A 9,844-nucleotide genomic window follows, 5' to 3' on the forward strand; every position below is an offset into this window, starting at 1 on the left:
GGAGAGTGGGGGAGTGGGGTAGGGAGGGGGAGAGGGGAGGGGTGGGGATATGGGGGGATGGAGGGCAATGGGGGGGCGAAGGGGGAGTGGGGTAGAGGGAGAGAGGAGAGGGGAGAGGAGGGGGAGTGGGGAGGGGGAGAGGAAGGGGGAGCGGGGAGGAAGGGGAGAGGAGGGGATGGGGGGTAGATAGGGGGGATAGGAGTGGGAGAGGATAGCAGTGGGGGGAGCGGGTAGCAGCGGGGGCGAAGCGGGAAGCAGCGGTTAGCAGCGGGGGGGAGGAGCAGGATAGGAGCGGGTAGACAATAGACAATAGGTGCAGGAGTAGGCCATTCGGCCCTTCGAGCCAGCACCGACATTCAATGTGATCATGGCTGATCATCCCCAATCAGTACCCCGTTCCTGCCTTCTCCCCATATTCCTTGACTCCGCTATCTTTAAGAGCCCTATCTAGCTCTCTCTTGAAAGCATCCAGAGAACCTGCCTCCACCGCCCTCTGAGGCAGAGAATTCCACAGACTCGCAACCCTCTGTGAGAAAAAGTGATTCCTCATCTCCATTCTAAATGGCTTACCCCTTATTCTTAAACTGTGGCCCCTGGTTCTGGACTCCCCCAACATCGGACTCCCCTAACATTGTGTCCAAACCATTAACAATCTTATATGTTTCAATAAGATGCCCTCTCATCCTTCTAAACTCCAGAGTGTACAAGCCCAGCCGCACCATTCTCACAGCATATGACAGTCCCGCCATCCCGGGAATTAACCTTGTAAACCTACGCTGCACTCCCTCAATAGCAAGAATGTCTTTCCTCAAATTAGGGGACCAAAACTGCACACAATACTTCAGGTGTGGTCTCACTGGGGCTCTGTACAACTGCAGAAGGACCTCTTTGCTCCTATACTCGACTCCTCTTGTTATAAAGGCCAACATGCCATTTGCTTTCTTCACAACCTGCTGTACCTGCATGCTTACTTTCATAGACTGATGTACAAGGACCCTCAGATCCCGTTGTACTTCCCCTTTTCCCAACTTGACGCCATTTAGATAGTAATCTGCCTTCCTGTTTTTGATACCACATTTATCCACATTAAACTTCATCTGCCATGCATCTGTCCACTCCCCCAACTTGTCCAAGTCACCCTGCATTTTCATGGCATCTTCCTCACAGTTCACACTGCCACCCAACTTTGTGTCATCTGTAAATTTGCTAATGTTACTTTGAATCCCTTCATCCAAATCATTGATGTATATTGTAAATAGCTGCGGTCCCAGCACCGAGCCTTGCGGTACCCCACTAGTCACTGCCTGCCATTCTGAAAGGAACCCGTTTATCCCTACTCTTTGTTTCCTGTCTGCCAACCAATTTTCTATCCATGTCAGCACTCTACCCCAAATACCATGTGCCCTAATTTTGCCCACTAATCTCCTATGTGGGACCTTATCAAATGCTTTCTGAAAGTCCAGGTACACTACATCCACTGGCTCTCCCTTGTCCATTTTCCTAGTTACATCTTCAAAATATTCCAGAAGATTAGTCAAGCATGATTTCCCCTTCGTAAATCCATGCTGACTCGAACCGATCCTGTTACTGCTCTCCAAATATGCGGCTATTTCATCTTTTATGATTGATTCCAGCAACTTCCCCACCACCGATGTCAGGCTAAACTGGTCTATAATTCCCTGTTTTCTCTCTCCCGCCTTTCTTAAAAAGTGGAATAATATTAGCTACCCTCCAATCCACAAGAACTGATCCTGAATCTATAGAACATTGGAAAATTATCACCAATGCATCCACGATTTCTAGAGCCACTTCCTTAAGTACCCTGGGATGCAGACCATCAGGCTCTGGGGATTTATCAGCCTTCAGTCCCATCAGTCTACCCAACACCATTTCCTGCCTAATGTGCATTTCCTTCAGTTCCTCCTTCACCCCAGATCCTCTGGCCACTACTATATCAGGAAGATTGTTTGTGTCTTCCTTAGTGAAGACAGAACCAAAGTACCTGTTCAGTTTATCTGCCATTTCCTTATTCCCATAATAAATTCACCTGTTTCAGTCTTCAAGGGACCCACATTTGTCTTCATTAATTTTTTCCTCTTCACATACCTAAAGAAACTTTTACTATCCTCTATATTCTTGGCTAGCTTACCTTCGTACTTCATCTTTTCTCCCCATATTGCCTTTAAAACTCTTATTGATGTTATGTCTGTATTGCTTCTTTATGTGCTGCAAAATGGCAAGAAGCATTTCACTTCACTACACCTAGGTGTATGTGAATGTGACCAATAAAATACCTTTGATACATTTGATTTTAGTTATCTTCTGTTGCTCTTTAAAAGTTTCCCAATCCTCTGGCATCCCGATCATCTTTGCATGTTATATGTCTTCATTTATTTTTATACTGTCTTTGAATCTTTCTTCCTCTTTGGAATGAAATGACCCTGCATCTTCTGGATTATTCCCAGAAATTCCTGCCAGTTGTTCCACTGTCATCCCTGCTGGTGTCCCTTTCCAGTCAACTTTGGCCAGCTCCTCCCTCATGCCAACATAATCCCCTTTGTTCAACTGCAATACCCACACTTCCAATTTTACATTCACCCTCTCAAATTGCAACTTATCATATTGTGGTCGCTACCTCCTAATGGCTCCTTTACCTCGAGTTCCTTTATCAAATCCGGTTCATTACAAAACACTAAATCCAGAATTGCCTTCTTCCTGGTAGGCTCCAGTACAAGCTCCTCTAAGAATCCATCTCAGAGGCACTCTGCAAACTACCTTTCTTGGGGTCTAGTACCAACTTGGTTTTCCCAGTCTACCTGCATGTTAAAATCTCCCATATCCGCCGTAGCATTACCTTTGCTGCATGCCAATTCTAACTCCTGATGCAACTTGCAACCTATATCCAGGCTACTGTTTGGGGGCCAGTAGATAACTCCCATTAGGGTCTTTTTACCCTTACAATTTCTCAGTTCTATCCATACTGACTCTACATCTTCTGATTCTATGTCATCCCTCGCAAAGGACTGAATTTCATTCCTTATCAACAGAGCCACCCCAACCCCTCTACCTACTTTTCAATAGGACGTATAACCCTGAATATTCAGTTCCCAGCTCCGATGCTCTTGCAATCAAATGTCTCTGTAATTCCCACAACATCATACTTACCAATTTCTAATTGAGCCTCAAGCTCATCCACTTTATTTCTTATACTTATATATATTCTTATATATTATACTTATATATTCATATATAACACTTTTAATTAGGCATTCCCCTCCCCTCTCACTCCGGTTCCTATTTCACCTGACCTTACTCTCTTTATCGCTTCTTCAACTTTCCGTCCTATTTATTTGGGTGTCCTTCGTAACTTTTCCTGTATTCTCTTCCCCTTTAACTCTAACTTTATACTCCCAATTGATCAACTTCTCCCCCCCACTATTTAGTTTAAACCCACACATGTAACCCTAGCAAACCTGCCTGCCAGAACGTCAGTCCCTCTCCAGTTAAGGTGTAACCCGTCCCTTTTGTACAGGTCCCCCTACCCCAGAAAAGATCCCAGTGGTCTATAAATCTAAATCCTTGCTCCCTGCTCCAGCCCCTCAGCCACACATTCAGATCCCCTATCTCCCTGATCGTGCCCTCACCAGCACGTGGTACGGGAAGCAATCTAGAGATAACCACTAGAAGTCCTGCATTTCAGTCTTCTTCCTAACTCTCTAAATTCACATTGCAGAACCTCCTTTCTCTTCTTCCCGATGAAGTTTGTGCCCACGTGCACAACCACTTCCGACTGCTCACCCTCTTGAACCCTGGCATCAGGGAGGCAACAGACCATTCTCGAGTCTTGCCTGTCGCCACAGAATCTCCTGTCTGCACCTCGGATAATGGAGTCACCCACCACTATAGCTCTGCCTGATGTCGGTCTCACCGGTCGAATCTCATCGCTAGGATTGGAGCCACCAACGTGTCCGGCGCTCTGACTGGAAGCTTCATCTGCCCCGACAGCTCCAAGAGGGCGTACCTGTTTTCATTAGGTACAGCCACCAGGGTTTCCTGCACTCCACGTTTACTCCTCTTTCTCATAGTCACTGTGGTGGATGTTTAGGTTAAAATGTATTTTATGTGTTCTGTTGCTTTTTATTGGTATGACTGTATGGCAAATCAAATTCCTCGTATGTTGCAAAACATACTTGGCTAATAAAGCATGATTATGATTATGTTTCGCAACATACGAGGAATTTGATTTGCCATACCAATAAAAAGCAACAAAACACACTAAATACATTTTAACATAAACATCCACTACAGTGACTTTCTCACTGTGATGGAAGGCGAAAAAAAGTTCAATCTCTTCCATTCTTTGTTCTCCCGCGGTCGGGGGCCTCGAGCCTTCTGTTGATGGGACGTTCTTGGCTCCCGTAGCCGGCGGTCGGGCCCTCCGCGTCGGAACGATCAAGCTCATGCATCGGGGGAGAATCTCAGTGCCGGGTGATCAGACCCCGGGTCGGGGCTGGTCTAACCTCATGTGGCTAGGAGCTTCCCGACATCAGTCTCTACCCGAGACTGCGAGCTCCTCAATGTTAAAATCTGCAGGCCGCGGTTGAAGCGTCGATCGCAGGCAAGGGATCGCAGGCTCTAATGTTAAGCCCACGGCCCCGCGGTGGGGCTCAAAGTCAGTCCCGAGCGAGGCCTCCAGCTCCATGATGTTAGGCCGCAGAGCGACCGGAGGTACGATCCGGAAAACAATCGCATCTCCGGCAAGGTAAGAGATTGAAAAAAAGATCCCCCCCCCCACATAAATCAAACCAGAGAACATTAACACAAACTTTTTAAAACACAAAAAAGACGAAAAGCCAGACAAACCGTTGGCGAGGCTGCCATTGCTGATGGCGCCACCTGGTGGATAATTTATTAAAATAAAACACCATTTAACATTCTCCTGCCCCTTGCAGAACCAGTCCTTGCTTTCAACAACTTCTCTTTTGACTCCCATCACTTTTTTCAAGTTAAAGGTGTAGCTATGGGCATTAGTATGGGCCCCACCTATGCCAGCCTTTTTACTGTTTACATCAAATGGTCCTAGTTCCAAATAAACACTGACTCCCTCCCCAACTCTTTCTCCGTTACATTGATGACTGGATCGGGGCTGCCTCCTGTATCAGTACAGAACTTGGGCAGTACAGTAGCGCAGCGGTAGAGTTGCTGCATTACAGTTCCAGAGACCTGGCTTCGATCCTGACAATGGGTGCTGTCCATATGGAGTGTGTACATTTTCCCTGTGGCCGCATTGGTTTTCTCCAGGTGCTCTAGTTTCCTCCAACACTCCAAAGACATACAGGTATGTAGGTTAATTGGCTTTTGTAACTTATAATTTGTCCCTAGTGTGTAGGATAGTACTAGCGTCTGGGGTGATCGCTGGTCAGCGCAGACTCGGTGGGTTGAAGGGCCTGATACCACATTGTATAACTACACAAAACTAAACTTGTTTTAATTAACTTCCATCCTGCCTTCAAAGTCACTTGGACTGTGTCTGATACATCTCTCCCCTTCCTCTCTCATGGGACAGGCTATCGACTACTGTTTACAATAAACCCGCTGAGTCCCGCAGTTGTCTGGATCACACTTCCTCTCACCCTGCCTCTTCGAAAGACATAATCTCCTACTCTTAATTTCTCCATTTTAGTCGCATCTACTCCCAAGATGCGGTGTTACATCTAATATGTCTTTTCTTCAGTAAACGTGGTTTACCCTTGCTGTCGTGGATGGATTCTTCCCCTGCATCAGATGCACTTCTAACCTCAGCCCCTCTTCCCCGCAGATGGGACAAGGATGGAATTTGCCTGGTCCTTTCACCCTACCAGCCTCCACATCCAACACATTATCCTCTTGACATTTCTGCCACTTTCAGCGTGATCCTACCACTATTCACATTTTTCCCTCCCCACTCCTTCATGCCTACTGCAAAGACTGCTCCCTCTGTAATTCCTTGGTTCACATCCCTTCCCACCCAAACCACCTCCTCCCTTTCCCATGCAATTACAGCAGATGTACTGGGTAATACTTGTCCCTAGTCACCAGTGCGAGGGGGCGTCATCGAGTATGGCTGTCCTGCCAGCAGCTGTTAGTCCTTTCACCCTTTAAAAAATTTTTTAGTGAGTTAAAGGTGTTTGTTTTGGAGGTCTTCTAGTCTTTTATGTCGTGTGTGGGGGGTGGGGAAGGGGGAAACTTTATTTCCTAGTCCCTACCTGGTCGGAGAGGCGGCTTCCCTCCGAGCTGCTTCTTCGCTCCCTCCTCGCGCCTACCATCGGACTGGAGCCGCCTTTCCTGTTAGGACCGGCAAGAACCCCAGCTTCGGCGGCGGCACAGTGATGGGACACCATCAGGGAGCGGGCGATGCCTTACCGGATCGCCGAGTGGTAAGCTCCGGAGTGCTGTGACCGCCGACTCTAACATCGAGGAGCTGTGGCTGCGGACGTCCAGCCGCGGGCGGCGCTGGATTTAAGACACCGCGGAGCCTGGGATCCGAGATCGCCAGAGTCGGAGCTCCGACCAGCGCAGCCTGAGGACTTCGGGTGCCGCGGTCTCCGGGGAGGAGGCGGCCACTCCGGACAAGCCGCTGAGGGCCTGAAGCATCGGGCTGCCGTAGCGGCTATTGCGGATGCCACAATAGGCCCGACTATGGGTGAACAGGGGACGGGACTGGACTTTGCTGCCTTCCCCCACAGTGGGAACCATTGTGAGGGGATGTTTTTATGTTTATTGTTAAATTCTTTAATGTTGTGTCTTATCTTTATTGGTGTGCTGCATTGGCAAGTCAAATTTCACTACACCAATTGGTGTATGTGATAATAAATGTCCTTTGTATCCTTGTATCCTATGCCTCCTCGCTCACATCCATCCAGGGACCGCAGAGTCCTTCCAGGTGAATCAGACGTTCAGATGCACTTCTAACCTCAGCCACTGGATACAGTATTTCCCATGTTGCCCTTTACACCAACAAGACCAAGCATAGACGAGGCGACAGTTTCACCGAACACTTGCAATCAGTCTGCCAAGACCTGTTGGATCTCCCCGTGGATAACCATTTTAACTCTACTTCACATTCCCAGACCAACCTTTCTGTCCTGGGTCTTCCTCATTGGCAGGGTGAGGCCATATGTAAACTGGAGGAACAGTACCTCATATTCATGATATTAATGATCTGGATGAGGGAATTGAAGGCAATATCTCCAAGTTTGCGGATGACACTAAGCTGGGGGGCAGTGTTAGCTGTGAGGAGGATGCTAGGAGACTGCAAGGTGACTTGGATAGGCTGGGTGAGTGGGCAAATGTTTGGCAGATGCAGTATAATGTGGATAAATTTGAGGTTATCCATTTTGGTGGCAAAAACAGGAAAGCAGACTATTATCTAAATGTTGGCCGACTAGGAAAAGGGGAGATGCAGCGAGACCTGGGTGTCATGGTACACCAGTCATTGAAAGTGGCCATGCAGGTGCAGCAGGCAGTGAAGAAAGCGAATGGTATGTTAGCTTTCATAGCAAAAGGATTTGAGTATAGGAGCAGGGAGGTTCTACTGCAGTTGTACAGGGTCTTGGTGAGACCACACCTGGAGTATTGCGTACAGTTTTGGTCTCCAAATCTGAGGAAGGACATTATTGCCATAGAGGGAGTGCAGAGAAGGTTCACCAGACTGATTCCTGGGATGTCAGGACTGTCTTATGAAGACTGGATAGACTTGGTTTATACTCTCTAGAATTTAGGAGATTGAGAGGGGATCTTATAGAAACTTACAAAATTCTTAAGGGGTTGGACAGGCTAGATGCGGGAAGATTGCTCCCGATGTTGGGGAAGTCCAGGACAAGGGGTCACAGCTTAAGGATAAGGGGGAAATCTTTTAAAACCGAGATGAGAAGAACTTTTTTCACACAGAGAGTGGTGAATCTCTGGAACTCCCTGCCACAGAGGGTAGTCGAGGCCAGTTCATTGGCTATATTTAAGAGGGAGTTAGATGTGGCCCTTGTGGCTAAGGGGATCAGAGGGTATGGAGAGAAGGCAGGTACGGGATACTGAGTTGGATGATCAGCCATGATCATATTGAATGGCGGTGCAGGCTCAAAGGGCCGAATGGCCTACTCCTGCACCTAATTTCTATGTTTCTATGTTTCTATATTCCACTCGGGTGGCTTACAACCCAATGATGTGAACATTGAATTATTTAACTGTCTCTGCACATGTCCTTTGTACATATGTTATGCTGCTGCAAGTAAGAATTTCATTGTTCCATTTGGGGACATATGACAATAAAATATTCATCACTCTTAAACATTCCCTCACCACTTTAAAGCTCTTCCCTCCAGTATCTGACATTTGCACCCTGGGAAAGGAATTATGTCTACCCTGTCTACACCTCATAATTTTATATACTTCCATCCTGTCTCTCAACCTCTGACGCTCCAGAGAAAACAATTCAAGTTTGTCCAACCTCTCTTTATAGTTAATACCCTCTAATCCAGGAGTCGGCATAAGGGCCAGGACCCATGTCTGTGTGCGGATGGCAGGCCACATCTATCGCCATAGTGTGACACTTGGTGTTGTTTCTCGCGTTAGTTGTCACGTGTTTTTCAATTAGTTTTCTGCAGTTCCCAGGCCCCTCGCGTGCCCCGGGACTGGCTGTAGCGCCCAGGTCGCCTGCGTGCCCCAGGATTAGCTGCAGTTTCCAGATCAGTACAGTTTTGGTCTCCTAATCTGAGGAAAGACATTCTTGCCATAGAGGGAGTACAGAGAAGGTTGACCAGACTGATTCCTGGGATGTCAGGACTTTCATATGAAGAAAGACTGGATAGACTCGGCTTGTACTCGCTAGAATTTAGAAGATTGAGGGGGGGATCTTATAGAAACGTACAAAATTCTTAACGGGTTGGACAGCCTAGATGCAGGAAGATTGTTCCCGATGTTGGGGAAGTCCAGAACAAGCGGTCACAGTTTAAGGATAAGGGAGAAATCTTTTTGGACCGAGATGAGAAAAAAAATTTTCACACAGAGAGTGGTGAATCTGTGGAATTCTCTGCCACAGAATGTAGTTGAGGCCAGTTCATTGGCTATATTTAAGAGGGAGTTAGATGTGGCCCTTGTGGCTAAAGGGATCAGGGGGTATGGAGAGAAGGCAGGTACAGGATACTGAGTTGGATGATCAGCCATGATCTTATCGATGGGCCGAACGGCCTACTCCTGCACCTATTTTCTATGTTTCTATGAGCTCGCGTCCCTGGCACTGGCTCAGTTCCCAGGTCGCGAAAACGAATTGAAAAAAAATACACCAGCGGATTTTGGTTTCCGGACTGCATGTTGTGACCCCTGGTCTAATCCAAGCAGCATTCTGGTGAATCTCTTCTGCACCCTCTCCAAATCCTCTACATTCTTCCTGTAATGGGGCACACAATACTCTATATTTTGCCGAACCAAAGTCCGAGAAAGCTGCATCATTACTATCTGACTTACTCGATGCCCCGACTGATCCTTTGTCAGCTGTCTTGTTAAAAGTGGGAATGTTTGCTAGTGCTTGCACCATGTTCAAATGTGTTTGCAAGTCCTCAGCTATTGAAGCATGACCTGCACAACATGTAATCGGGGTCTCATGTGGAGAATAATAACTGCATTCCAAAGTGCCATGCAACGACGGAGTCTAACCATTTCCATTGGACACATCTCTCTGGTAGTACATGTCTCATCAAAGCTCAATTGTACCGGCTCTGTAGATGCTGTGCTGGTAAGAGGGTCAGTGACTGGCCACCCAGTAGAGCAGGAACACTCAAGCCTTCCCACCAGAAGCTGACATGCCTGGATG

General features: G+C 47.3%; 1 long non-coding RNA gene across 1 annotated transcript; it reads right to left on the reverse strand.

Moving 5' to 3' along the window:
• Positions 1-2,501: 2,501 nt before the first annotated feature.
• Positions 2,502-9,625, reverse strand: LOC116975729. The gene is made up of 3 exons (XR_004412726.1): positions 9,616-9,625; positions 4,973-4,977; positions 2,502-2,613 (listed from the first exon to the last, which is right to left on the reverse strand). It is a non-coding gene; the product is annotated as an uncharacterized LOC116975729 (long non-coding RNA).
• Between the last annotated feature and the right edge of the window lie 219 nt (positions 9,626-9,844).

The sequence above is a fragment of the Amblyraja radiata genome, chromosome 8 (genome assembly GCF_010909765.2).
Source record: "Amblyraja radiata isolate CabotCenter1 chromosome 8, sAmbRad1.1.pri, whole genome shotgun sequence".
Lineage (NCBI taxonomy): Eukaryota > Metazoa > Chordata > Chondrichthyes > Rajiformes > Rajidae > Amblyraja > Amblyraja radiata.